This window comes from Neopsephotus bourkii, unplaced genomic scaffold (genome assembly GCF_033783945.1).
Source record: "Neopsephotus bourkii isolate Nb327-2 ecotype Australia unplaced genomic scaffold, CSIRO-AGI_Nbou_v1 NB_1572, whole genome shotgun sequence".
Taxonomy (NCBI): Eukaryota; Metazoa; Chordata; class Aves; order Psittaciformes; family Psittacidae; genus Neopsephotus; species Neopsephotus bourkii.
In genome coordinates, this window is record NW_026902048.1 from 6,616,156 (window position 1) to 6,643,179 (window position 27,024).

Sequence of the window (27,024 nt, forward strand, 5' to 3'; positions counted from 1 at the left end):
AGAAATGCCTTTAAGACAATGTTTTATCTCTGAGGTGCTGAACATTCACACACGCACACATACACACAGAATTATGTCAGCCATTTAAGTAATCCCTGCTCAGCTGTCTTTTAAAATGCCTCTTTCGTCTTTCTGTAACCAAGGGCTTTAATATTCAAACGTTCATGAGCACCAGCTTTATTAAAATTAGGGCTTGGGGAAATAGCTTTGAAAAGGAGAAACGAATATTACCCAAGCATTTAAAAGATGCTAATTAATGGAGTTCTAAAGCCCAGGGAGGCCATTTGATGGAGCAGAGATTCTTCTACTAGGCAGATTTGTAACTTAGTGGTTCAAGTGGCAGAGGTGGAAATAAAAGACGAGTAAAATAAAATGCAAGTAGGTTAAAAAGAACAATCCTCCAGGTATCAGGAGGACTCCAGAGTTTAGTTCTGTGCCAGCGATTCGAGTCGTCTGCCTACAAGCTCTATGCATGAAGACTTTTTTCAGGTCCTGACACAAAAAGTTCTTGTCTCTTCCCTGATAGATCTGCCTTGTGCTGGGAATAAGAAAGTGTAACCCACACAGAGAGCAGTGGATGCCAACTGAGATGGTGCTGCAGGAGTCACCAGGGAACTTGTTTTCAGATAAATCTAATCTCAGGGGTACCTGGGCATATTCATACACAAGTGTACAAGGAAAGAGCTTTGCACTGGGAGTAGCAGAGACACACAAGATTGGTCAGAGCTTTTCTTGTTGGCTTCTTTATGGTTATTTCACCTGAGTGTGTAAAATCAGGGGAACCTCAGAAGCTCCCCTAGATCCTGCCTAGCACCTCTGCTCTCAGCAGAATAACTTAATTCATACCTGGACCACAAAGCACAGGTACTAATGTCCTACTTTTTTCTCTCTCCTGCTCCCCCCTTCTTTCCTGTTCTTCTCCGTGTGCACAGATATAACCCTGGGTCAAGAACTGAAAATACTCCATGGACTAGAAGAATAGATTCTTTTGGTGGCCCTATGTACACACATATCCACTCCAGCTCTGTAGCAGAAAAGTTACCTTTGAAGTCTGACAGTGATTTGTAGCTGAAATTTCAGTCAGAGGCTCTTTTTTACTGATGCAGTTCTTGCTAGGTCAGTTCCTATGAAAAAGCCAGGGTGGAGTGATGATTTGAAAGCCATTGATCCAAAAAGAAAACTGTGAAAGGAAAAGGGGGCAAGAGGAACAGGTGCTGGGAAAACCCTCCTTTCCAGCCTACCCTAGCACTCAGTGTGTCCTGGGAGGAAGGAGCACTGCGTTCTAGAAGCAAAACTGCCCTCTGCAACTGTTGCTGGGTGATTAATTCCACAGTCAGGGCTTGCTGACCCTTTCCTGCTGTATTTAATCCATCACTAGGACCTCAGACCTCCAAGATATGCCAATTCAGCAAGAGGATGAGGGACGTTACCTGTATTCTGTTTCATCCAGGTGGGAGCTCTGTCCTTGTTGCCCTTGCCTGCTTCTTTTCTCCCCTGAACCCAGTTGCTGAGCCAGGCAGATCACATTGCATGTGGCTGTCCCCACCTCTTGGTAGTTGTGTCACAATAGTGCCAGGAGGTGCTGTGGAGAGCAGTGCCTTTGTATGCCATTCACCAGTTTTAGCTGAAAAAGGATAATTTATCATCCAGAGATAATCCCATCCTGGGGAAAGTAATAGGAAGGAACAGGACAAATGAGGGAATCAATAAGGAGGCAGCCACAGCCTCAACCAACTAAACGTTTGCATGTGTTTGCCTTGTGCTTTCATTTGCTATTCTACAAATAGTAGAGAGATCAAATATCAGCCCTTGCCCTCCTCCTTCAAGTGCCAAATAGATGCCACTTTAAGTGGTAATCCCCAACCCACCCGGTGTCCAGGCTGAAGCTAGACAACTTCACCCTTTGCTGGCCCCAGATCCCAGCAAGAACAAGAAAAGGAAGCTTTTAAAGGGTCCTGGGAAGCAGAAGCCTTGTTACAGCTTCTGGAGGACTGGTTGGGATCAAACACTCGGAAACTTTCCCATTAATGTTAAACGTATTAATTCCATCCCTGGCAACTGCGGGGCATCATGAGAAAAGCGGGAGAAACAGAAGGTAACCAAAAACGGGGGCAGAGAGATAAGCAGCTTTCCGGATATGAAAGAAAGAAAGGCATTCCTTGTCACTTCCTGTACTCAACCAGTGCTCAGGTTCTCTTCTCGCCATCTAAAACGAGCACTAATCCCATCCTCCTGCCCTGTCTACAAGAAGACTCCAGATACTGTTATCCAACCTGCCTTTCTGAAGGAAATTAAGGCAACAACAACCACAATGGAGCAATCTATAGCAATGTACAAATGGAGCTCATCGGCTCAGCCCTCTCAGCTGACACTTTCACTGCCCTAATGAACTAGTTCATGATTGATTTTGCATTTTCAAGCTGTCATTGTCTCTTTTTAACTCCCAAACCAAATATTCCTAGTTCAAAGTAAATTCCCTATATTTTCCTGGTTATTCTTTGAAAGTCTCCAGAGTGCCATTTGCTGGAGAAGGCACCCGAATAAGTACAGGGCAAAGGCCATTTAAGTCTGTAAAAATCCCTTAATGTTTCTGAGGTGGCTGAAATCCAGTCACTTCAGTTGTGCAGCTGAGGCCTCTTTCTGTAATGGGACCCTGTTTCGATCGACCCGCATCTGAATTAAGGTTTAGATATTTGACCTTAGCTTGAAGATTTGAGTCTGTCCTGTGGAACATTATCTCCTTGTGTTGGTGGTATTGGGACTGCAGACTTCACATTAGCTCAGTGCAATCTGTTTGCATGACATTAATTTACACAGGGGGTGATGTACCACTGCTGCCTTTCCCTGGTGAGCCTTGGCTGAAGAATCCCCTTTGGCTGATGCAGTAAAAGCTTAAGATATTTGAAGCAAGAAGATCTGATGGTTTGGATAAAACATGAGGTCATAGAGGCTTAATATGTTATTGCACATCAGCAGGGTGAAGGCACCTGTCCATACATATGCTCTTTGCCTAGAGCTAATGCAAAATAATATGATGTAGCTTCACTTTGTTTCACTGTCAGCTAAGTTAAATTGCATTATTATATCTTCATCACAAGCCAAGAACGTGTGCCCAGATTGCTACCTCAGCTCTTCTGATGTTTGGTACCTTGCTAAGTTGCTCTCTCTTGATCATATGTCAGAGCCTGGAGACCTTCACAGCTGTCATGAAGTCCTTGGGAGTCCTGGTTTTGTTACCCTGGGATGTGTTCATAAGTACAAGGATTTGTGGCTTGCACATAGCACGGGGAGGGTTTACCCCGAATTTTTTACATGCGTGTGACAGGTTGGATGCTTCTTATTGATCAGGAAAACCAGTGTACACCTCCCGGGAGAGCAGCACTTCCTGATTCAAGTCCTTTCACAAGAATTAAAAATAAAAAAAATCAGAACTGAAAAGGGATTTTAAAGAAGAAAAATGCTCTGTCAAATCCCTGATATCTGCAAAGCCATAAATAAGAGAGATATTTTCTAAGTTCATAGAACTTCATCGTTTTCAGAAAACTATTGGGAGGAATGGCATGAAAAAAATGCTGTCTGTTTCTCTAGTAGAATACAGATTGACCCTCCTAAATGAAGACAGTTGGCAAGAATGACCTGATCTGAGACAGAAAAACAGAAAAAAATCAGACTTTAAATAAATTTATCTTTTAAACTTCTATCTCAGCTCCAGCAGCCTGCCATAAAGAAAATGAAATGTAAACTGGAGACATGGGTTTGTTCTAATAAATGCAGGGTGAAAGAAAAAGCTAACAAGTATATTTGTTTCCCTACTAATCCCTCTTCATTATAGGACATAGCTGTTTGGCTTAATGGTCACAAATGACTCCAGTATGAACTCAAACAAAGGGAGGTTTCTTTTCTGTTTGGAGATTAAATCATTTGTAAAAATATTTCAAGTGCAGTCGGCATCAACAAAGTCAAATAAAACCTCTGTCTCACACAAGAAAATGTACCACAGCGAGTATCTTTCTATGACAACTGGTAAGAGGTAATTTTTCCCTGGAGCCAACTTCCATTGGATCAGTAATGCTCCACTCTATAGCAGAGAGAGTTTGCAGAGACAGGATCTGTGTACCAGCACACATAATAATGAATCACACCCTACATTGATTTAGTAAACCAATAGGTTTTATTAACTCAACAATGAGATTAAAATGGATTAAAACAGGAGAGGGGCTCCAGCAGTACCACAGTACTGAGCAGCAGCACAGAGCTGTAAAATCTACCTGAGAATAAAGCAAATTGGATCAAGCAGAGCTGCTTTGCTACTGGAACCCAAGCAGGCAGTTTTAAAGACATGAATACTTCTCCACTCCATTATCTCCAGCCAAGATTTGTGCCTGTCCTATTAGTTTCAGCACATTCAGGATACCTCACCACCCTCCTGCAGGAGCTTCTTTGGGAGTCCTTTGGTGCAAACCAGTGTTCATCAACCCACCGATCCAAGGAGGCCTGAGGGTCTGTGGGCTCTTTCTAAGTGATCTGCAGTGAACAGCTGTAAATACTGCAAAGCTGTAAAGCTGCTGGTGGTAGGCTTAGAATCTGCACATGGAAAACAAGCAGGTTTTAGAGGCCAGCAAATTTAAAGAGGTTGAAAAACACTGCATATAACTTGTCCTAGCATCTCGGGAGTATGTAGGAGAGCCTCCCATTTTGTCTCACCAAACCACCTGCCCAGATGCTCCTTGGACTCAAAGTGAATCTTAATGGAAATTCATATTACTGCCTGGGTGGCTCTGAGCCCAGCCCTGTAAAGGCCAGTTTTGTAAGAGCTGACTTGTGGGGTATGGAAGCATAGAAGACAGGGCTGGAGAAGACCCCAAGGAAGTATCTAGTCCTCCCCCTGAGCCAGTAAAACTTAATGAATATTTAATTGCTTTAGTATGTTTGGGGGTTTTTATAAATTGTGTGCAATCATTGAGTTATGCCATGCATACAATAAAATTAAGCAAATATTCAATGTCTCTTCACAGACGAAGCTAAAATAAATCTAATTCTCCCTTCCTGAGTTAATCCACCATGAACAAGTCGATCAATAACCACCCTTGTAAGCCATCATCCACCCACCTCACTCCTTCCCACCTCCTCCTGTTATCTGGGAGAGGTTTGATTTAAAGTGCCAATAACTATCCTCACAATCACTGTAATTATGACATTCAGTGTTATTGCTATTTGTTATTAGATCAGTAAAGGAAATCCTTTTCTCTGTCTGTGGGAATTTGCAAGATTCTGAAGTGGTTTTCCCCTGTTCTGGATTCATCAGTGTTTGTGAACCAATAATCTGAAAAAAAGTACAGATCAGATCAATGCACAATTCATTTAGATACTTGAAAAGTCTTTCATTTAGTTGGTTGCGAGCTTTCTGAAATAAAAACATAATTAACTTAGCTGTTGAAAATGAGGAAATAGGATGGGTTTGCCACTTAAAAAAATTATCTTTTCTTCAAATGAAGAAATTAATTTCATCTGAGCTCCTCTACGAAAGGTTTGCATTGACTTGCTGGCATTCACCCTTAGAAAAAGAAAACATTTAATCTGATAATTGCCAGTTTACCATTTACTATTGTAAGTTTATAGAAGATATACAAAGTTGCATAAGAAGTTATTGCTGATGTTCACAAAAAGGAAAATAAGAATGGCCTGAAGGAGTTAGGCACAATGAGGGATTTAGAATCTGAAACTTTTTAGATATTGTTGATACCATCTCAGCCTTTGGGTCACACAGAAAAGACTTCTAAATCTGTAGCTCTAAGAGAGCTTTCCAGGGCTCTCAGGATTTTATTCTAAGATATATACATGCTTATTTTTATACAGTTATAAAAATCCTTATGCATCATTTTAACTCTGAAGGTGTTTATTTAGAATGAATCTGATCATACTACTTTTAACCCAGTTTTGTCAGTTTTAGTCAAGTGCTGTTTGTCTTGGATATTTCAAATCCAGCCTCTCAAGCACGGGCAGCTGATACAGACTTGACTTATCATAGAGTTCAATCTGTGAACTTGGCAATTACATGAGCAAGTGACTCATGCCTCAGTTCATGTTTGCCTTTTAGCTCAGACACATTTGTCTTGAGAAAAGCTGTGGAAATAATTGCTTTTGGGGGGTTGGTGGCAGTTCTGACTGTATAAGAATACTATAAACCACATTCAAAACTTGATGTCAGCTTCCTTTACAATCCTGCTTTAAAAAGGTTATAGCTTATGAGGTTTTCTTCTCGCTTTTGACATCTTGAACTTCTCTGACCCTTTGTCTTTCTCTCTTCACTCTAAAACCTTGAGGCATGTACATCTTTAAGCCATTAACTGTCATTTCTCCACCAATGCCTGACTATATTAACTTTGCCTGGTCCAGCTCTAGCCAGATGATTTTGTCTGTATAAAGCAGTTATAAGGAGCCTCAGCCACAGCAGCAGCTCTGGAAGAAGAGCCTGCAGACCACTGTTTTAACCACACATAGAGGCATTTAGTGATGGCTGCACCAGCAGCTCCAAGAGCCAACAGGAAGTCCATCATCTTGAAGAGTATGAGCCCTGGAGATTTAAGGATGTGTGTGGCAAACTGCCTCAGTTCCTGCCTCTGTAAAAAGGAGGTGATCCACTAAAGTCCATCAGAGAAAGAGGGTGGCAATTAGCTAATATGTACTACTGGAAGCACTGGAGAAAGTCACTGTGGCATTGCTGGCTCCAGCATAGTGGGGCTGAAAAAAGCATAATGCAAGGAAAAGCTGTGAAAAGCTGTGTAACTCAAAGGGAGATAAAAAGAAGTTCATAAAGTATTGTTCCCAAAGAAATTAAGTAAGCTGAGAAGAGGAAAATGATATGAAACCCCAGGTTGAGCATTTCCTTACCCTGATACCCTGCTGCCATGTTAACATGGGTGTTCAACATTGCATTATGTGTTAGCATTTGCCTCAGGTGAAGAACAGTATTTCCAATGTACCATTTATTTCTCCTTAAGCTATCTGAATTGTCCTCTGTTGGATAAAAAAGGCCAATTATATTAAGAGGTCTTTAACACTGCTCCAAGCGATTGGAGGAAAGGGGAATATTTCTGAACATACCTGCAAAGTTTGTGGGAACAGCCTGGGGAAAATTATTCCAACAAATGTCTAGTTCATAGCTAGGTTCTCCAGATGGCATCAATATATCATAAAGAGCCAAAGAGAGCCTTCCGGAATGCAAATTACTATTCACATTTTACCTAATTTATGCAAATTAGCTCATTCAGTCTTCCACCTAATCCTCTCTGGAGTTACTCCAAGTTTTGAAAGGAAAGATATTCTTCTTTCAAAATATATATGATCCATATTAATTGCTTCTGATGGAGATGAGTGGGATGGACAGCTATTCCAGTAGTTAATACTTTAATCACTTCACCTCAGCTGCAGCCCTGCTTTAGGTGAACAGACCCCGACTATCTGTCCCCATTGCTAATGTAAGCTGTAAATGGCTGCATATTTGGATGCTCCCAATGGGCACTGCCAGGAAGGCATATTTTAGGAAGGAACCCATCCGCATTGAGCAGGGTTGAGGAGAATGCTGGTGTGTAGGTAGATTCAATATGCAGTAACCCAAATCGTGGCTACCCAAGCTGGGAAGAGGGCTGCAGGAGCAGGATGCGGCTTAGTGATGGAGATGCATGGATTGCCCCAGGGATGTTGGGCTTTGCACAGGAATGTGGTGGCAGAGCTGTGGGAGGGGTCAGACTGAGCTAAAATGAGGTGTGCTGAATGCACCTTCTCACCCCTTTAGGAAGGTGGAGAGGCAGCAGCAGTGGAGGAGAAAGGAAGGAGTCAGCACAGCATCTCTACTGGACTCAACCAGAGGCACTGGAATACACTGGAACCCTTCTGATGAATGGACTTCAACATATCCTGAACCCAGCCAGCATGAGCAAGAGGCACTGGTGTGCTCCAACACCCTTCCCCACTCCCTCCTGAATCAGAAGAGCATTTGTAAAACAATGAATGGAAGAAGCAGAAGACAGTTGAGTCAGGAAGTCTCTCAAAATTATCTGCTTATTAAGAAGTGATTAAAATATGTTTGGGCATATTGACTTCAGTCTGTCCTTGTTTTAATATTTATGTGTTATCTTGAATAACTGTTCTTTAGCCACACACTAGTATTTATGGATTTCTTATCCTTGTCTCTTGTGTCTGGATGGCTGTGATGAGATACAAAGATAAAATAGAAAGACTAATTCTGAAATCAATGAATTAGAGATTTAAGACATTGATATTTCATTGCTTATCTCTGTAGAGATAAGGGATTAATATGCAAACAGTAAAATGTATTGTGCCATTTTGTTGTACCTGACAGGCCTCAGAATAACTCAAAAGTTTGGGTTTTGTCAGGATTAAGCGAGAGCATGTAGCAACCTGTACCTGAAGCCACCCAAATCCAGGTGGCTGAAGCATATGTTAGGTGTCACAGGTGAGAATTGGGCCTGGTTTAGATGTACTTTATTAATATCACCCAAGCCTGTAATACACTTAGCCCAAAGGTGGACCTGCATCACATTACACAATCCTTTTGCATTATCTGCTTCTTAGCCCAAGGGAAGGGCAATTGGCTGATGCTTTTCAGCAGATACTTCTTTTCCTATAGCACTGTCAGTAGCGAGTTTCCTTTTGCCAGTTGGCAAATGCTCTGAAGCATTTTGAATTGACATTTCAAATACATTTTTTTTTTGTGTAAGGTCTGCAGGAAAACACTGACGCAAGTGATTGATGACTTTCAAGAAATATATATTTTTTCTCCTCTATAGAGAACACATGAGATTTTCTGACTACCCCTGAGGCAGGAATATCACTGAAATGCACTGTATAGCTTTATTTATATAACCCACCTGATGCTGCCTGATGTATTTCAGAGGGATCCTTAAGGTTACAAGGTGCAAGAAGGTGGGAAGAACCTTCTTTGTCCTCCCACTAGGCATAATGGTGGGGTTTTTAATGTAAGTAATATTAGAGCAGAGTACATTACAGTAATTTCCAGGTTATATCACCTCAAGTAGAGCTTTGAACACAGTAGTTTGATCATTTTGATGTAAAAAAATTGCTATAAAGTGTATAATTTTTATAAAACCTCAGAAAGTTTGCTTGTTCAAACCTCCTCTTCAGCAAGGTGATTATTTATGGGTATCCAGGGACAAATCTCACACTTTTCAGAAAAAGCTATTATTCATTGCAGTGTAAGGAAGAAGTTCTTTACTGTGAGGGTGGTGAGGCACTGGAATGGGTTGCCCAGGGAAGCTGTGAATGCTCCATCCCTGGCGATGTTCAAGGCCAGGTTGGACAGAGCCTTGGGTGACATGGTTTAGTGTGAGGTGTCCCTGCCCACGGCAGGGGGGCTTGAACTGGATGATCTTGAGGTCCTTTCCAACCCAAACTATTCTGTGATTCTATGATTCATGAGCTGAACGTGGTCAGTCAGAGCAAGCCCCAGTCTTAAACTGCTTGGAAAGCACCCTTCATCAGATTAGCTTTAAGGGGACTTAAAAAGGAGCCTTAAAAGGAAGATGGTTAAGTGGATCTTCATCAATTTCTAAACTGATTTACTTGAATCAATGCAATTTTTAACTGCTGCCAAGCCACACTTCTTTAAAAGCTGTGGACACTTCCACAAAACAGATCTCAGCACTTCCCTTTTCCAGGGTTTAGGACTTGGTCCAACAAATCACTTAAGCTTGGGCTTAACTTTAAGTACATGAATACCTCATTAACATCAAGGAGACTACGTTTTAACTAAAGAATATGTGTAAAGTGCTTTGCTGGACTGTGGCCGCAGATACTACAATCATTGTTGCTACGGAAAAATATAAGCCAGACAAAATGTTTCCGCAAGAGGATAGTATGATCTGGAGAATGACTTGACAACAGAAAACTCTGAGAGCAGGAAAATGATTGACTGATTATTTTTCCAATTCATGAGAACCCATGGGAGCATCTAAATCAACTCCTCCTGAATGCTGCAGGGTGACTTCAGACCAGTGATTAGAGCCAAGTGAAATGTTTTGATTGCGAATAAATTAATTCAAAAGCACTGTTTTGGCTAAGTGGAAATCTTTTCCTGACCTATTTTGATTTTCTCTAATTTTCCATTTTCAAAGAAAAATCCCAAATGAAAATTTTTAAGTTTTATGGATGTTTTTAAGCTAATGTACATTTCCCTTTTTTTATCTGTGGGAAGAGAATACTTCTGAAATGAAAGTGTGGCCAAAAATCCAAAGAGAAGAACACGTCATTTTTAGCAGTATCCCACTAGGAAAAAAAATATTTTTTAAAATGTGGGGTTTATTTGAAAGATTTGTGTTTGGGTTTTTTTGTTTTCTTCTTTCTTCTGTTGGAAATAAAACAACTTTAAAAAATACTTTTCTGAATGTGACAAATTTTTGTCAGGGAAAAAAAAGAAATTGAGTGAAATGAAGGACAAATTGCCTCTGTTCTACATCTCACAAAATAAACTTTTTTATTCCCCACTAGCTCTCACAATTATCTAAAGCTATTGAACGGGGAATTCTCACCTTCAAAGAACTGCAAAGAGACAACAATTTGCAAATGAAGAGTTTCTTCCTGTCCCATATCGAAAGGGAGGGCTTTTTTTTCCACAGGTTCAAACAGTTTTCTGATCGGACTTTTTTCTTTCCAAAATCACAGAATAACCAATTCCTGTTATCAGGGTATTATTGTATTTTATGCTACAAAGACATACGAAAATAACACATAGGCTAACATCACTGCATGCATGTCTTTGGGAGATTCTTCCTTCAAGCACTGTCTCCCCACAAAGTCAATGAACCAAAGAGCGGTCTTATGCCACAGTGGTCCTGTTTAAAATAATATGTAACAATATTCCCCTTGCTTGCTTTGTGCTTATACTCAACGAAATCACTGCTCATGGTGACACCCTCATTTCCTATAGATAGAGCTCATCCTCACCCCAGTGGCCTCTGCTTAGTACCAAGTACCCCAGCACTATTCAATCAACCACGATTGTATCTTGTTGCCTGTAATTGAGTCATACCGGGTTTTAATGAGTTTAATCGATTTTGATTGTCTCAGGGGCTGCACTGACAGCTTTTTATCAGAGGCTTGGTTGTGTTGTAGAGTCAGGAGGCACATAAGGGGTTAATGAAAGGCCCAGAATTAATTCCTATGGAAGAAGCCAATGATGAGTAAAAGCAAACAGTTTATTTGACTTGAAACAGGTTATAAAGGGCAATAATTGTTTTAAATAGAAAGCTGTTGAATTATAATTGGAAGTAATTGAAACTTACCTGAAATATTGAATAAAACATTAGATATTTTAAATGGTGTTATCTTTACAATTACCATTGGAAATAATTGCAGCTGAAGCCCATGAGCTGTTGTGAGAGGAAGAGTCACCCAGGGCCCATTGTTTTCCTCAGTCATTATGCAAAGTATTTAATGATGAGGTATTTATAAATAAGTGGCAGTAGTTGTTTCTGATCTGGTGTTTCCTGAGAGAATGCCAGTTCTACTAAGGGTGAAAATGGAGGTAAGTAAGGAGCAAATTTCTGCTCTATTCACAACTATTGCTTTAGAAATTAGGCAAGAGGTACCTCCTTGGCAGTCTTCCTGCCTTGTTTATTGGATGTGGAGGGTTGAGGAAGTTTTCATGGCTGTGTCCTGTCATTCTGGAGTGGTTTTTTTCTGAATGTTTTTGGGCCACTTTGTACACATTGTCCTTTTCCAGCTACATTGAAAACAAGGAACACTTCTCAGCAAAAAATATAACGTTCCTTTGTCACAGCACTCATAGTTTGTCACATCAACATATGCATCTGATTTTGGTTTGGTGTCAAGAGTTGTAACTGTCTTAACTTACTTGCTTCAAATACAGTGTTTTCAGAGCAGAACTCATGGAAGACATATTACACTGCTGCTCAGCTCTGACCTGAACATCTGAACAGGTATGGCTATGTACTGTCTTCTCTGGAGGGGAAAGGTTTGAATAATCATTCTATAGTAGACTATGGCTTCATGATGTGTGACATTCTGCCAGTTATATATGCATGGTATAATTATATTCTAACCCATGTGAGATTATGTATGATTTATGTATGTTGTATACGTATAACCATTGGGCTTGATGAACTTTTGAGGCAGCAACCATGATAGGAGCAGTATTTCACCTACAGAAATATCTCCACAGATTTTAATTGGCCCATTCACAAAAATTAGTTTGCCAAGTTCTCCTAATTGCCACAGGCCAAATTTTCTGATACAAAGCAGTGAAGGAATTGAATTTTAATGATTTCAGTTACTTTTGGTCCCATGGAAATAAACCATTTTTCCCTCCCCTTAATATAGAATTGAATGTTAGATATTAGTCTGCTAATGTTACAGTTCCTATGGACTAAAGCGAGGAAAGAGGAGGAGAATCATTGAAACACCAGTTGGGGAAAATTGCTGAAATGGAGTGGCAGATGAAGAGGATCTGAATGATGGCTTTATCTGTAAGAAAAGAAAGAGAATGGTGAATGTAGAACATGTAGAGAGGAAAAAGCAGCTGAGATTCAAGAGAGTAATATAAGCTGTAGCAGTCTGCTAATATTGCTGAAGGATCTATTAACAACGGTATGATTTCTTCCCAGATGATCATCTGTTCTGTCTTAGTTTAGTATCTAACAAAGTCATATATTGGGCATCTGGCTTCTGTGTGCTTTTTCTCTTGAAGGACAAATTAGAAGAGGGATTTTGCTCTCTAGTACAGCTTACAAAACCTGTCATGTTTGACAAGGGCAGAGGGAGCAAGTGAGAGCCAGTAGAAGGGAAAAGGATTGATCCTGTGATACCCTGGGCCATGCCTGTGCTTCACTTCATAGTGTGAGGGGATCTGAGCAGACTGCAGGTGAAGGTTCAGTGTATCTGGACAACTCCAGGTGCTCTTTTAGCATGCAGTGACATGTCAGAGTTCCTGGATGTGTGCTTGAACCGTGTGCTCTCTGTAACACCCTAACATGCTATCTCCTGGGCAGTAAATACGGAGATGAGGGCAGCAGGTCCACTCTGTCACAAGCTTTTCTTCTGATGTGCGTGTGCCATTTTCACAGCTCTGTGTCTGCAGATGTATCTCTTCCCGCAATCCCACCCTGACTATTTAGCCTAGGGCAGTTGATCCTCTCGTTATTAGTAACAAACAGACTCATACAATGTGATGGCTTCTTTAAAAGAAGCAGTATAATTTCCTCATCATTTGAGCTCTTTCAGTGTGACAGAAAACTAACAGCAAGCAGGCAATGAGTTGACAAATTTCATTTGGATCTGCAGTGAAAGGTCTGACTTATTTTCTTTGGGAGACTGGGAGGCAAGCATTAGAATTTGATTCAAGGAGCCGTTGCTGACGAAGTGATGTAAAACTGGTGCAAGGATCTGTTGGTGACTGGAGAAGCTGGGACATCATGGCTGATTTTTATGGTGCAATTTCCAAACTCCACCAAGCTTGTCTTCATTCTTTTTTTTTCTTGAGCATCAAGTGCTCTGTGATGTGTCTGTCTGGATATTGTGCAGGGTGAATAGGGGGAGCATGCGAGTTTAAATTGTAAGTAGGAGAGAAGCACTTGCTAAAGATGTTTAGACACCACAAAGAGTAATTAGCCAGGTTTAAAATTCTGACAGCAAGTGTATATGGCAGGAAATACAAACATAAGGAGAGTAAGAGCTACCAGGCTTCACTTGGCTCCTGCCACTTCATTAGGGCTAATTAAAGTGTTCTTCCCTGAGTCCTTAAAGAGATTGGCTGACAGCAAACAATTTCAAGTAAGATGTACTAGTCTAAAGTGTGGCAGGGGGAAGCAACAGGGAAGTAGCAATCTGCATTGTCAACTCCTATCTCTATAGGCTCAGTGGAGAACATTTGAAGCTGGGTGAAGCAAGGCCAAAGACAAGGCAAATGGATGCTCTCAAGTTAATTTGTGTTGCCATACTATTTGACACATCTGAGATGGAAAGGTCTCAAATGTCTGGAAGGTCCTGACCGTGCTTCTCGTGCTCATATGAAGGAGTTTCAGTCACACAATGCAATCATAGATTATATTTGCTACATGTTCCCCAGAGTGTGGCTGTATGAAGGTGCATGTATGCATGCACCATCCAGCCAGGCAAGCCAAGTAGTAACAATGCTTTTAAGCAAGCACATTTGTAGAGGCAGGTAGAGGCTTCTTCTTTAGTCGTTTTCATTGCCCTCTCCATCTCCATCTTTTCCATAATGAAGTCACCTTGTCTTCCAGTGCTTTGGGAGAAGGATCACAGGACACTGGTGATTTGGAAGTTACAGTTGTGATCGTATTGTGAAATAGGATATTTAATTCCAAGTTCATCTAAAACAGGCAAATGAAGTTTGTGAAGATAATACCATACTTTCTGAAGTTTCCACTTTGCAGCCAGAAAATGCAAATAAACATGTGTATGATGCAGATACATCAAAACTAAAGTCACAGGTTGGGCCAAAATCAGGTTGGCAGCTTCTCTTTAAACAGTTTTATGGATCATTAAGTGCCCCACAGGAGGCTGACTACACCAACTGCATTTTATTGATAGCTGAGAGTTTCTAGCCTGAAACAAAACAATTATTCATGTTAACTAGAGGCTGGAATAAACTGCCCCAGACCAATGTCCCCTCAGAACACACAGAAACTCAAAATGCAATCTCAGATTTTCTTCTTGATGTATTTTCACCTTTACTTAGGATTATAATATCCTAGTGGATGCTTTATTTAAACAGGTTAGCACAAATGTTTTCCTGGGAAGGTCTTTGGCAGGCAAATAGACAGGATTTTTCACATATGCTCCAACAAAATGTCAGCGTATTCATATAAGTAATACATATTCCTCTAAGAAAATCAATGAAAATTACCTTATTTTACCAGCAGAGCCAGCTTTCTTAGTTCTGTGTGTCACACTTTCACATGAAGTTCTACGTTCAGGAGTAAGCTAAATGGTGCATGGTATTTCTGTTTACTGCCTTCTGTCTCAGATGTATCCAATGAAACTTTGGACACTTGATGTTACAAATTCCCAAGAAGCCCTTTAAGTATCACAAATGCTTTCAAGGAAAACAAATATGAACTGGTGTACATAAAAACTTCATTCACTCTGTACTTACCTCATCACTTACCTCATCACTGACCACTTCACCATCTCCCACAGGACCAACCTCCCTTAGGACACTGGGCAATCCTACCTCTCCTTATTGCACAGAAGATGTCCAATATGCTGAAGGACCAATGGTTTAAAATAAGCCCTATATCCTTAGTCAGCATGAGCTTCCCAGAAAACACTAGTATTCAGATGGGGAAACAGACTGGAAAATCTGCCTTTAAGTGCTGCTATTGGACCTAAGATCTTCTGAATGTGGTTTTCATACACAGGACCTCTCACAGGTCCCGCAAGACCAGTACTGGACAGGAAAATGAGGTAGCCCAACTTGGGTCTGCCAAGATCATGACCCGATCATTAGAGCAGCAGATGACCAAGTAACTTTAACACTCACTGCAGCAGCACTTCACTTTAAAAATCTGATCTTGTCATTCAGCTAATGCTAATCTGCTGCCACCAAAACAAAAATAGTCATCAGCCCTAAAAATTCATCTGTTGTTCACAGTTTTGTTCCAATGAAGCAAATATGGGATTTACTGCATCACTGCCAGGTGCCTCACAAACCCAGGACAAAATCAGGAAAAAATCCTGGACAGGTAAGTTAAATGTACCCAAAGCTCCCCTGAACTCAACTATATCTTAACACTTTTCTATTGGTATGGAAGATTTCACATAAAGAAGCTAAATCTGGGAAGCCTCTGAAGTGATAAATCAGTTATGAAATGGGAACCTCCCTTACAGGCTGTCTAATTATTTGACAAGATAATTAATCTCTTAAGCAACCGTAGAACTGCTGTTACCTTGGTAAGTGATGGAAACAAACTTTGGCAGATCCCATAGGTCTTGGCACTGTGATATCAATAAGACTCCAGAAAGATGTGTGTAATAGGCACTAAGTGAGGTCAAAATGCCTCCACAGGAGTAACTGGAATTGCTTATTGCCTCAAGGTACTTCCGTTACTAATTATTTTGCTGAAGCTAATTATGGTTTGCCTGTTTAGTTGCAGCTAAGTTTAAGAGTTGCCTTTATTCCCTTCAGGAAGATACTGAATCATGATAGGAAAGGACAGAGCCTCCTGCCTTGTTAGAACAATGGCATTGTCTGCCTTTCCTCAACAGACAACACAATTACAGCCGACACAATAATTGATGCTGAAGTTTTCCGCTGAGAAAGATGGACACACATTATTATCCCATCAGTCTTGTTCCACATGGTGTCTTGTAGCTCTGTTTTTTCCTACTAAGGCAGCAAATTGACTGAAGCACGTTGAACAGTCTGTTTTCCCAAGAGTACCCCATGACGGAATGAGGGCATCTCACAGGGCACAAGGAGAAAGGTGAGCCCAGAGAAAAGATTGCTCAGTGTGAATTGAAGCCAAATTTACTTCCACAGCCTTCTTTATCTGCTTATGTCTCCATTACATAGTATTTGTTTCAAAGGAAATATGAGCATGTCCAACATTTACTGATTACACATGCATTGCATTACTCTGAGCAACTGTTCCACCATTAACAGCAACTGTCCCTTATCATACCCAACTCTATCTGAGCTTAAAGACAGGCTCTAGTGAGAGATCTGCCAGGTCTGTAAGTACATGAAAACCTCAGTGTGAATGAGATATCTATCTATTTGACAACTTTCCAGTCATCTAATCGAAGTTTCTGTTTTGCCCAATTTATACTACTACTTGGCACATGTTTATGTGTATTTATTACATTTCATGTGCTTCATAATCTCTGCATCCAAATCATGGTGTCAAGCTTATTCCGAACCCTACACCTACTGTTTTCTGTCTCTTCTTAAAAACCATTTCTGTTCGTATCTGAAAGAAGCCTGATTTCTACCTGTCCACTGCTTTTCCCTGGTAGCTGAGCAGAAACTTATTTTTCTTTATTTAATGACAATAATATTATTAGTCTACAAATATAATTATAGATTTTGTTTTTTTTTTTTAAAAAGCCACTAAAATACACTGTTTGGCATAGCTGTATTATTCCTGTAATGAATAATCACTGAACATACCATTGTGGATGCAGTTACCATGCAGCATTGTGAATAAAATGCTTTAGATGGAAAGTTGTACTTCAACAAAATGTATGCAATAATACAAATGTATTATGGTCCATTAATATGTATTAATTCAATGAAAAATGCCTGACTGAGCTGGTTTACATAGATTAGGAATGCAGGCAGTGAAAGGAAGCACTTGGACTTGATTAAATGTCTGTGAAGATTGGAGGAACTCTAATCCTAAACATAGAAGTGAACCTCGAAGATAGGCTGCCCAGTTACGCTGGTATGGTTTGTTCCTTCCCTCATTCATTCATATCAGTGTTTTTATTGTGATGAAGAATCAGCATTCAGTGCTCCTGATGCATTGGCTGTACTCAGCTCTCTTGAATCTGTATTTAGAAGCTTTTTATTTCAAAATAATAAAAAATAAAACAATTCTCCCTAAGGTAGGAACTTTGTGGGGATCATCTCATTTGCTTTAGGGTTTCCAGGATGCAGAATGTGAGCTCCTGACATGCTTGTCATTGTCAAGACAAGCTTATCTGTGCCTGAAATACTCATTAACTTCTGTGCATGACATGCAAGGTTTGTTCCAGCTCCCCAGTCTGCACCAAGTGGGGTATTCCCACAGCCTTGAGGGGGAGCTTTCATTGAGAGACATCAGTGTTTCGAATGATGCCAAATGCACCCTTCTGTCCAGGCATGGGTAGTTACACATATAAAAACCCAACAATTTCTCTTTCCCTTCTGGCTAGCAATCTTGTTATGAGACAAACTGTTGTAATAGTCATATGCTCAGCATAAGATGCAGTTTTCCCTGAGTTTATTTAATAAACACACTGCAGTTCATAAAAGAACCCATCAATTTGGTGGCTCTCTCTCAACCCCATGGCCTGCATAAAGCCTTGCTTTTGGTGCAGTGCTGACTGGCACTTTTATTCTCCTCTGCCTGTGCAAGAGAAGTAATTTTGGAGGAAGTTTAGGTGAGGAAAGGCAGCATAGTGACTCCGGGGGTGTGAGGAAGGAAGAAGAACCAAAAGAATTTGTGGGTCTCTGGACTCAAGATTAGTGGAATATCAACAAACAGCAGATGTTTGGAGGCAAAACACGCACATAATGGGTTTTGATGATACAGAGATGTATCCTAGAGAGTACATGGATTTTTCCATACTGCGCAGTATCAAGGTACACACACAAGTTACTACAAGGAATGTCCCTTGCTGATTTTTACTTGCAAAGCAACAAATATCCCAAATAAGACCAACATTTTTCTGTGAAATGCCCATGCTCAAAGCAAGATTGCATCAGGACTGAGAAAGAACGCAGAAGCAAAGCTTTGGTGTACTAGTTCTTAAAGGGACCTGCAAACTGGGGCTGAGCACATTGAAGCTGGCCTGCTATCCTCATGTAATAGCTCGGTGTCTCCAGCAACTTTAATGGAGCCCTTCCTCCAAAAGATGAGGATTTGTATCACTTTGAGACCAGAGTCAGCCTTTGTGAAAGCAATAACAACAGGTCTGTCCCTCATGTGCATCGTATCTAACTGCACACATAAGGAAGTTGAAGATACAAAATGCTCTGAAACAGCTCAGCCTTGGATTAGCACCTTATGTGATCTTCATTTAACTCATTTTGCATGTAATGTCCTCCAGATATGATCACTAGGAGGTCTGATATTTCAGTAGCCCTTATTTGCATAAACCAACTTGATTTTGACACTGAGAACTTGTTCCATAGCGCTTTCATAGTGGGGCACCAGGATATAAACATGCCTGAAAGACAAAAAAAGAGGGTCTTATGCTTAGGAAAAGATCTTTGAATATGACCTTGTTAAGACACACTTTATCTAAAACAGTGAAAAATGTTATTATAAATGACTACAAAGGATTTACTATCTTCTTTGTCCAACCAGCCTCATAAATTGTATGTCTAATCCCCAGTTTTGCCCACATCCTCATCCAATTCTATCTGCCTTACATAAAGCTTAGTAAACTTCCAACAAACACAGCTGACCAGCATGAGAGCAAAGAGTGGGATCCCTGTGGTATGTTAAATCCCTTCCCTCCAATACAATCTGATGGGATCTTTAATTACTATTTCTTATATAAGATTTCTTGAAATGATGGACCTCAGATCATTCTCTCCACCTATGTTTTATGTACATAGTTCCCAGAGCTCAAGTCACGTTCTAGTAAGTATATCGAATTTTGAGCTATTCAAGGGATTTTGTATATTATTTATGAGGATTGATTGCTTTGTCTCTCATGTGAAGGAATACATGTAAAACTGACTTTTGTTCTGTTTTTCCTTTGCTCAACATTTCTAATATGATCATGGCTTCATAACAATTTCAATATATTATTGCCAAAGGTATTATAAAATAGGGCAACATTATCCTCCAAGTTGTAATTCTTTCTCTGCTAAATAAACTCAAAAGCTTTTTTTTCATTTGTTTGTTTATTGATCCTTACTGTGGAACATAGTAAATTAAGTTAATGCTGCTAAACAAGAGGCCAAATTCCGTTGTAGTTTCACCAAAATGGATTTCAATTAGCTAAGCTTCTATGACTGTGCTCTGATGCTATTCTTAGGCAGGTTATGACATTGTCAACAAATCAGTGAAATTTAAGCTCCTTTTATTGTGATCTTGAGCTAAACAATACAGATTTCTTGTGCATATGCCTTGTTCCCTATATAATGGGAGCTTCAGACAGTGTGGTCAGAAATAGCTCTTGACATGAAACACCTGCAAGTTACACAGGCACTGTAAGACAGATCAGTCTCAGAGTAAGTCTGGGAAATGAGGAAAGGGGAAAAGGGCAGAAAGTACATGGTCATTGAGATGTAATTTCTGCCATCCCACTGTTCCAGCTGTGCAGCAAAGGGTATTTGTGACCCACTGTCTGACATGCCCTCAAAACCAGAGTCTGTAGTGGTCAAAATTAGATACTTATGGATGCACAAGAAGATTGTTTCCTTCTGCTGTTATTTCAGCATAGAAAATATAAACAGAGAATTATAATGCACTGACTGTTTCAATCAGAATGAGGGGCTATCTAATAAATACAGTTGACGACAGGTTCAAAACATACATTAGGATGCTTTTTGGATCCCCTTGCCATGGGATTTTATAGATGCTAAAGTTTAAACCCAGATAGGTTTAAAAGGTATCTTGATAAGTAAGAAGAGAGAAAGTTCTGTAAGGGATGATTAAATATAAGGATATCACCTCTAGTTCAGGAAGTCCTTCACCTGTAAGCTGTCTTTCAGAATGAAAGGTGCTCTGACACTATTCACAGCCAATTTGCTGCTAATGGCCAAGCTTAAGGAGTGCTTGATAGAAAGAACATCTCATTAGCTAATCTTTAAATGACTTCTAAGTTCCGTAGCAGGGACTGTGAATAGAGAAGTTTACGCCTTCCCTGATGAAAGGCTGAAGTTGCTCCAAAATACAGCTGTGTTGACATTACGGCAATGTCTTATCTGTTGATGTACAAAGCAGGGACAAAGCCTCACAGGGCTGAGCAGTGTGTAATCTCTCACAGTCGTGCAGTTTGTAACCTCGCAACAGACCCTTCTGATTTAACTCTACTTGGTTTTACTCGATTTTTGCATTTACACTGCTCGCTCTGCATTATAGTGTCTACTACATGGATTCCCAGTCCAGGGTGTTGAATTGATGTTTTATGGATTAGTGGAGAGAGTGTATTCTTTGAGTCTACTTTATGCAGTCATCCATATTTATCTTGCTGATGCCAATCTCACCTCTTGTCACCTAGCACTCAAAAAATAAGCCCTTTAAATTTATTTTTTTTTAATCCCATTTTGAGATATTTTCTTGTTATTCAGAGATTATGCTTTTGTTTTTACTTTTCTCTTCAACTAATGGCTAAAGAGCTGCAGCAACACGAGACTTCGGAGCACCCTGCTGCTGTTCTCAAAACCAAAACAATATGTACTTAAAACCAATCTGCTTGTAAACTCCGGCTTCCCTGCCTCCAGCCTGCTAAAGTGCTCATGCCGGTCATGTCAAACTGTTTTACCAATGCAGAGATCACTCTATCAGTGCCACCTAGCTCACTATAACCAAGGCTGCTGGGTATGCCTAGGGAAGAAAAAATAATGTCTCTGCCATCATCAGCTAACAACATTTTATTGGATCCATACAATTCAGATTGATCACTGGGGTCTGGATGAAAGGCAAGGTCATTTTAAAAAACGAATAATACATCCCTGCCATTGGGGTGCAGGATTTATGTCTGGAATCTACTTTAAAGGGAATCTCACAGCTATCAGGGAGTTGTGAATATTGTATTTCAGTCTGAGCTAAATGTACCTAACTGCAACGCAAAAAATATGTGCTAGAAATCGACTCAAACTGGTAAGATATGAGACACTGAGATTGAACACAAATAATTCTGAGCTAAGGCACCAGCAGGAGACTGATAGAACCTATATCCAGGAGACTGGCTGTTTGTTTCCTTATTCATACTGTTTTATGATTTCATTTCTCTGTGCTGATTAAAAAGGGACTAAAAAACAGTGCTGGAGACTGAACATTTTGGGCATGTGCTGTTCAAATCTCCCCAAAACAGCTCTGCCACAGCCATTCCCTTTCCATCTTTATATTAGCAGGCTTTTTTAAAAGCATCTCTCCTAACTGAATGCAGTATTCTGGTGGAATGAGATTGTCCTCTGAAACCTAAGCTGAATGGGTTTATGAGTATCTTTTACCAACGGATATCTTCTTGTCCTGTAGGTTAAAGTGCTTTTGCCCTCTTCTGATGTTTACAGCACTATATATTTACATCAGTCTTAAAACTTTTAGGCTGTGCAAGTCAGGTCTTCCTATTTCATCTGGCAGGACTAGCTCTCTGTTCTCTTAGTCACACTGTCCTGTTCTACAGCTGCTCCACTTTGAATCCACTGCTCTTGACCATGGGGCTCCAGATCAGGAGATCTGACCTTGCACAGTAGAATCATAGAATGGTTTGGATCGGAAGAGACCTTAAAGATCATTTAGTTTCAAGTCCCCTGCCAGGGGCAGGGGCACTTTCCACTAGAGCAGGTTACTTAAAGCCCATCCCATCAAACCTGGCCATCAGTATTTTTATGTTTCAAGTAGAGCAATAAACAGCTGTTATGCTCAAACCCCACACTGACTTTTTAAATAGTGACATCATGTTGTTGGGTCATAGATATCTTGTCATCAATTCTTACACCTATATTTTTCTCCTTTTATATCATTCCTAAGTGACAGGTCCATGGATTATAGTAAAAAAATATTGCTACTGTTACCTAAATACATGACATAGTAGTCTATACTAGAAGATCCCATCCTGGACTATGTTATTCTAAATCCTCTTACAATATTCCAACCCCTTTTCCCATTTGCAATGTTTTCCAGGTTTGTACTTGCAGGTACAAATGTTATAGGCAGTTTTTATACACAGATTATTCATGACAGTTTAAGGCAGATCAGACTCCAGGAAGCTCCTTTAGGACTGCCGTTGCTACCCTTCTTTCCACCTGATGCTTATTCCTTTAAACAAACCTACTGTTGTTTCCCCTTCAGCTGTTTCCTTGTTTGCCTCTTGCAGTTCCTGTGCTAAACTCTATGTTTGCCAACTAAACTAATAATTTCTCGTGCAGCACCGTATCTAATGTTTTACTGATATCCACATAGATGAAATCTACTGCATTTCCTTTGTCTAGAAAATCAATTACTTTATCAAAGCAGGATATCGAGTTAGTCTGGCACTCTCTGTGCCTTTGGTAAACCTATCTAACATTTTATCCCATTTTACATTTATGTCTCTAACTATTCTTTTCTTCCATGTCTCTAACTATTCTTTTCTTAAGAATTTACTTTAAAGCCTGTGTATAGTCATCTCTTATTTGTGATCCAAGTGACTTTGATATTGGCTTGCAGGGACGCAATGTGGCTCATTGTTCGGACTCAAGATTTAGATGCAAATGCCCGTAGAGTATCATGATGTGCACTCAGAAGCATTGGTGCATGGGGAGTGCAACAGGGGAACTAGATCAGTGAAAGGCTAAATCGGTATGGAATTCAGGAATATGTGAGGAAAGCAACATTAATTCTTGCCCTATTCTTATGCCTTCTTTTTCGACCCCTTGAGACAGCTGCCCTTGTGCAGCTATTTTAGTGGTCTTCTGATGAAGATATTCTGAGTTTATCCTGGTTCCATCAAAGCATGCATTGCACTAACAGAAAAAGGACTTGGAGGGTGAAGGTTCTGGCACAAATAAGCATCTGCAAATCTACTGTGACCAACTGAATTATGTCCTTTCATCTGTTCTGTCTTTGATGTCCTATCCAAATCCCAAAGGGAAATTCAGGTGTGACAAAAGCATCTTCTGCTCCATTGCTTGAAATTTTACTAGCCATTTCACATCCTTCAGAAGAACAGGACTAGTAATTGGCTTTGCTGGGGGAACACCTCAGAGATAAATACTGTTCCTTTCTTTTCCTCTTTTTTCTTGTTGCTCTCTTCTGTCCCATTAAATATCCTATCCTCATCCTGCTGAAGCTGCTATAAATGAAAGTCTGTCAGCGCTGCCATTACAAGCCCTATTTGTAAACAGTTCATCATTCAAAGGCAAAGATTCATTTTCTCCCCTTGCCACAACTGTTGCTGGGTGGAAAAGGTCAGGCAGGGGCTACTGTCTAACACACAGTTTCTCTGAATTTTTAAACACAGCCACAAGCATTGTGGAACAGGGGTGGGCCAGCGAGGCTCCAGTATAAAGAGACACCAGCATTTCACCCTATGCAGTCAGGTGCAATGCGGGAGTGGAAACTGGAGTCTAAAATAACGAATATTATCCTTTATCCTGCCAACAGTCTTAACTGGATTCCCAAAGCCAGGCTTCTTCAGAGTTTGTGAGATACATGAACCAGATCTGGTTTTGTAATCTGTGCTCATAAAAAAAAAGAAATTATCTCTGTTCTTTCTAAAGCAGACAGAAATAGCAGAATTTCCAGGAACCACAGGGAGACGAAGAACAGAACACAGTGTCAATAACTCCACATAAATTTAAACCTCTGCATAAACTTTTGGATTCTATTGGGATGAACAGGGAAGAGAGAGCGATCCAGGAATGAAGGAGAGAAATTTGACCTGCATCATGGATGGATGGTCTGTTGGTAGAAGAGTAAATGTAGGATAGTCTGATCACAGTTAACCTCCTGGTGTCCAGATTTCTCATCCATAAAATGATAATAATGACACTTGCTTTTGTGAAGTACTTTGAGATCTGTGGTGGAAAAGTGATGTATAAAGACAGACATTGTTATTTCAAAGGGACAGTGAATAGCAGGTGTCATAGATGTGGAATTACACAATAGACAAATATTGCAGGGAGAACAGTGGGATTCAGCAGTACCCTATAGTCTCTTCTAGCTTTGATAGTATTGGTGGCTTTCCTATTGAAGTACAATATTTCAGGTAATTACTCCGTTGCTCACTTATTAGGGAGGGGATGAAAAAACAGTTTATTTTGCTGTAAGCATATAATAAGAGTCAAACAAAATAACTAGAATAGTTAGCAAATTCACTTACTCTATGCAGGTTCTTTTTATGTGTCACCAACATAAATTGCCCTTTGGGGAAAACACTTTCCCTCCCCCTAAAATCTACCTATTTCATGCTGAGTACGACACCTTTCACATGATTCCTCATCAGGGTGAGTGTACCCATATCTATCTCTCACACATCACTTCCAGCCTGTCCCAGGATACAGTTTTGGGAGAACCACAGCCCCATCTTTGCTGAACCTCTACTGTTTCCAGGGGTCATGCCTGACTATGCATGATGCCTCCTTTCATCTTCTGTGCTACAGCCCAATGCTTGCTGAAGGAAATCAGAATGAAATACAGCTGAACAGATTAATATCCATCATGAAGGGATGTGGGGAATATGCAATCATACAGCCTGGATGCTTGGCAGCTCTATGTGCGACAGGAGAGCAAAATCAAAGTGAAAAGTACATGCATCAGAGGGACAGCAGCTGGGGCTCTTTGATTAATCTATACACAGTATGCCTGGAAAAATCAGAGGGGATTCTTATCCAAACAGAGACACTAAAGTCAGGCCACAGCTTACACCAGCACAACCCCAACCAGAGCACATCACTCACACATCAGGTGAGCACCATGTACAAAGACACCTCCCTGCAGACTGCATAGGGGAAGAAATACCAATGCAATGTACTTTGTTGCAATGATGTAAGTCCCGAATAACTTCAGTAATAACACACAGTCCTCTTTACATCCCTAACCTCATGGCTCAAAAAGCATTTCAGATGTTTAGACATATCAACGAGGCAAAGATTTTGACCTCTGAAATTCTTGAGTTCTTCCACAAGGAAATAAGTTATCTCCTTTATCAAATGTATTCAGAGAGGCATAAAGGAAAGGGTTTAGCAGCCCTGCTTTGCCACAGGCTGTTCTTCAGCAGAGAAGTGAGAAACCCAATGAGAAAGCAAAGGAGGATTATGCACACATGCACACCTCTCTCCTGCCCAAGGTGAGCTGCCGTCTCCACTGGTTGCCTTCTGTCCTGCTGACTGCAACGTGGGGATCCAGCCAGCAAATTGCCACCTAAAGCATGCACAATCACGGGCATTTCAAGTAGCTTTCAAAATCCCTGTCTGGATAATGATGTAGCGAGCACGTCAGGCTTGGCCATCCAGCTGAGCTAAGTACACAGCTGAAGAACGGTGTGGAGGGTGATGAGGTAGCTGATAAAAGCGGTTCTGCTGGCATCATTCAATCACCTGTGGATCAGCTGGCTTGGATTCAGGCAGCAGCTCCTTTCCTTCATGTGCTCTTAAATCCCATTCTAGGCAAGGCAATGTGAGGTGTCTGTGATGATGCACAAGTTGGAGCATACTGAGAGATTGGCTTTTTCCCCCTGTGTGCCAATAGACCAGTGGAAGTCTCCATCTCCAGCCTTTTCTCAGCCTCCCTCCACCCTGCAGACTGAAAGACCAGCGTCTGCCATTTCTTAACTCATCTGCAGTCTTCCTCTGCAAAACCCAGTGCATCCTCTATTTGCACAACTGTGCTAGCTTGAGAAACCAGTATTTCCCTTCACTCCCTTCTTTTAGTCTTACTTTGCATAAAGAAGAAATGCTTGGGATAAAATACAAAACATTCCCATAAAATTTGCATCACTCCCTTCAGCCCTTCTCCCTAGATTGAAGCTAAATATAGCAAAAGCCAGGCTGCTGGGTGGAAAAAATACAAATCACTTAAAGATTTTGTGATAAATTAATGCCCAGGTTGCTCTCATACTGTGGTCTGGATGAGGTGAATGTCTTATGTCTATGATGGCACTATCAGGACATTTTTATGTACCAATTTACAAGGGATTTGTGATCACTGAACAGAGATGTTGCTGTAAAGCCTAGCGGTGCCTTGCTGAAACTTCAGCTAAAACAGCGTTGTGCTGTGTCCGAGAAACAGCTGCTGATCTCTGCATTTGTAGAATCATTTTTAGATCAGGAAGACAGTTTGGGATTATTTTCTTTCAGTGGGCAATGCAGATTTGGTAACAGCAACTCTTTTGCAGATTTATATTTGCTTCACTGAATCCTTCTCAGAGGCTGGAGGGGGAATTTAGAAACTTCATTTTGACATTGAAGTTGTTACTCAAAGCTAAATGTTTCATTTTGCTGCTTTCAAACAAAATATTTTGATCTCTCCTTTGTATATTTAGTTTGGTTACAAATTGCCTTCCCTTTTATTTTGAAAGGTGTGCTCAAAACCCAGCTGTTACTTCTCATAAAGGGACAAAAGAAGTGTTTTGCTCAAACCA

The 27,024-nt window shown here is 40.5% G+C and overlaps 1 long non-coding RNA gene across 2 annotated transcripts; it reads left to right on the forward strand.

Moving 5' to 3' along the window:
* Positions 1–632: 632 nt before the first annotated feature.
* LOC133221996 (uncharacterized) lies at positions 633–8,403 on the forward strand. 2 transcript variants are annotated; one of them, XR_009728147.1, is made up of 3 exons: positions 633–864; positions 1,379–1,450; positions 7,796–8,403. It is a non-coding gene; the product is annotated as an uncharacterized LOC133221996 (long non-coding RNA). The 2 variants fall into 2 exon arrangements; XR_009728146.1 differs by lacking the exon at positions 7,796–8,403 and adding an exon at positions 3,183–3,289 and having other exon boundaries at positions 634–864.
* Positions 8,404–27,024: the final 18,621 nt, after the last annotated feature.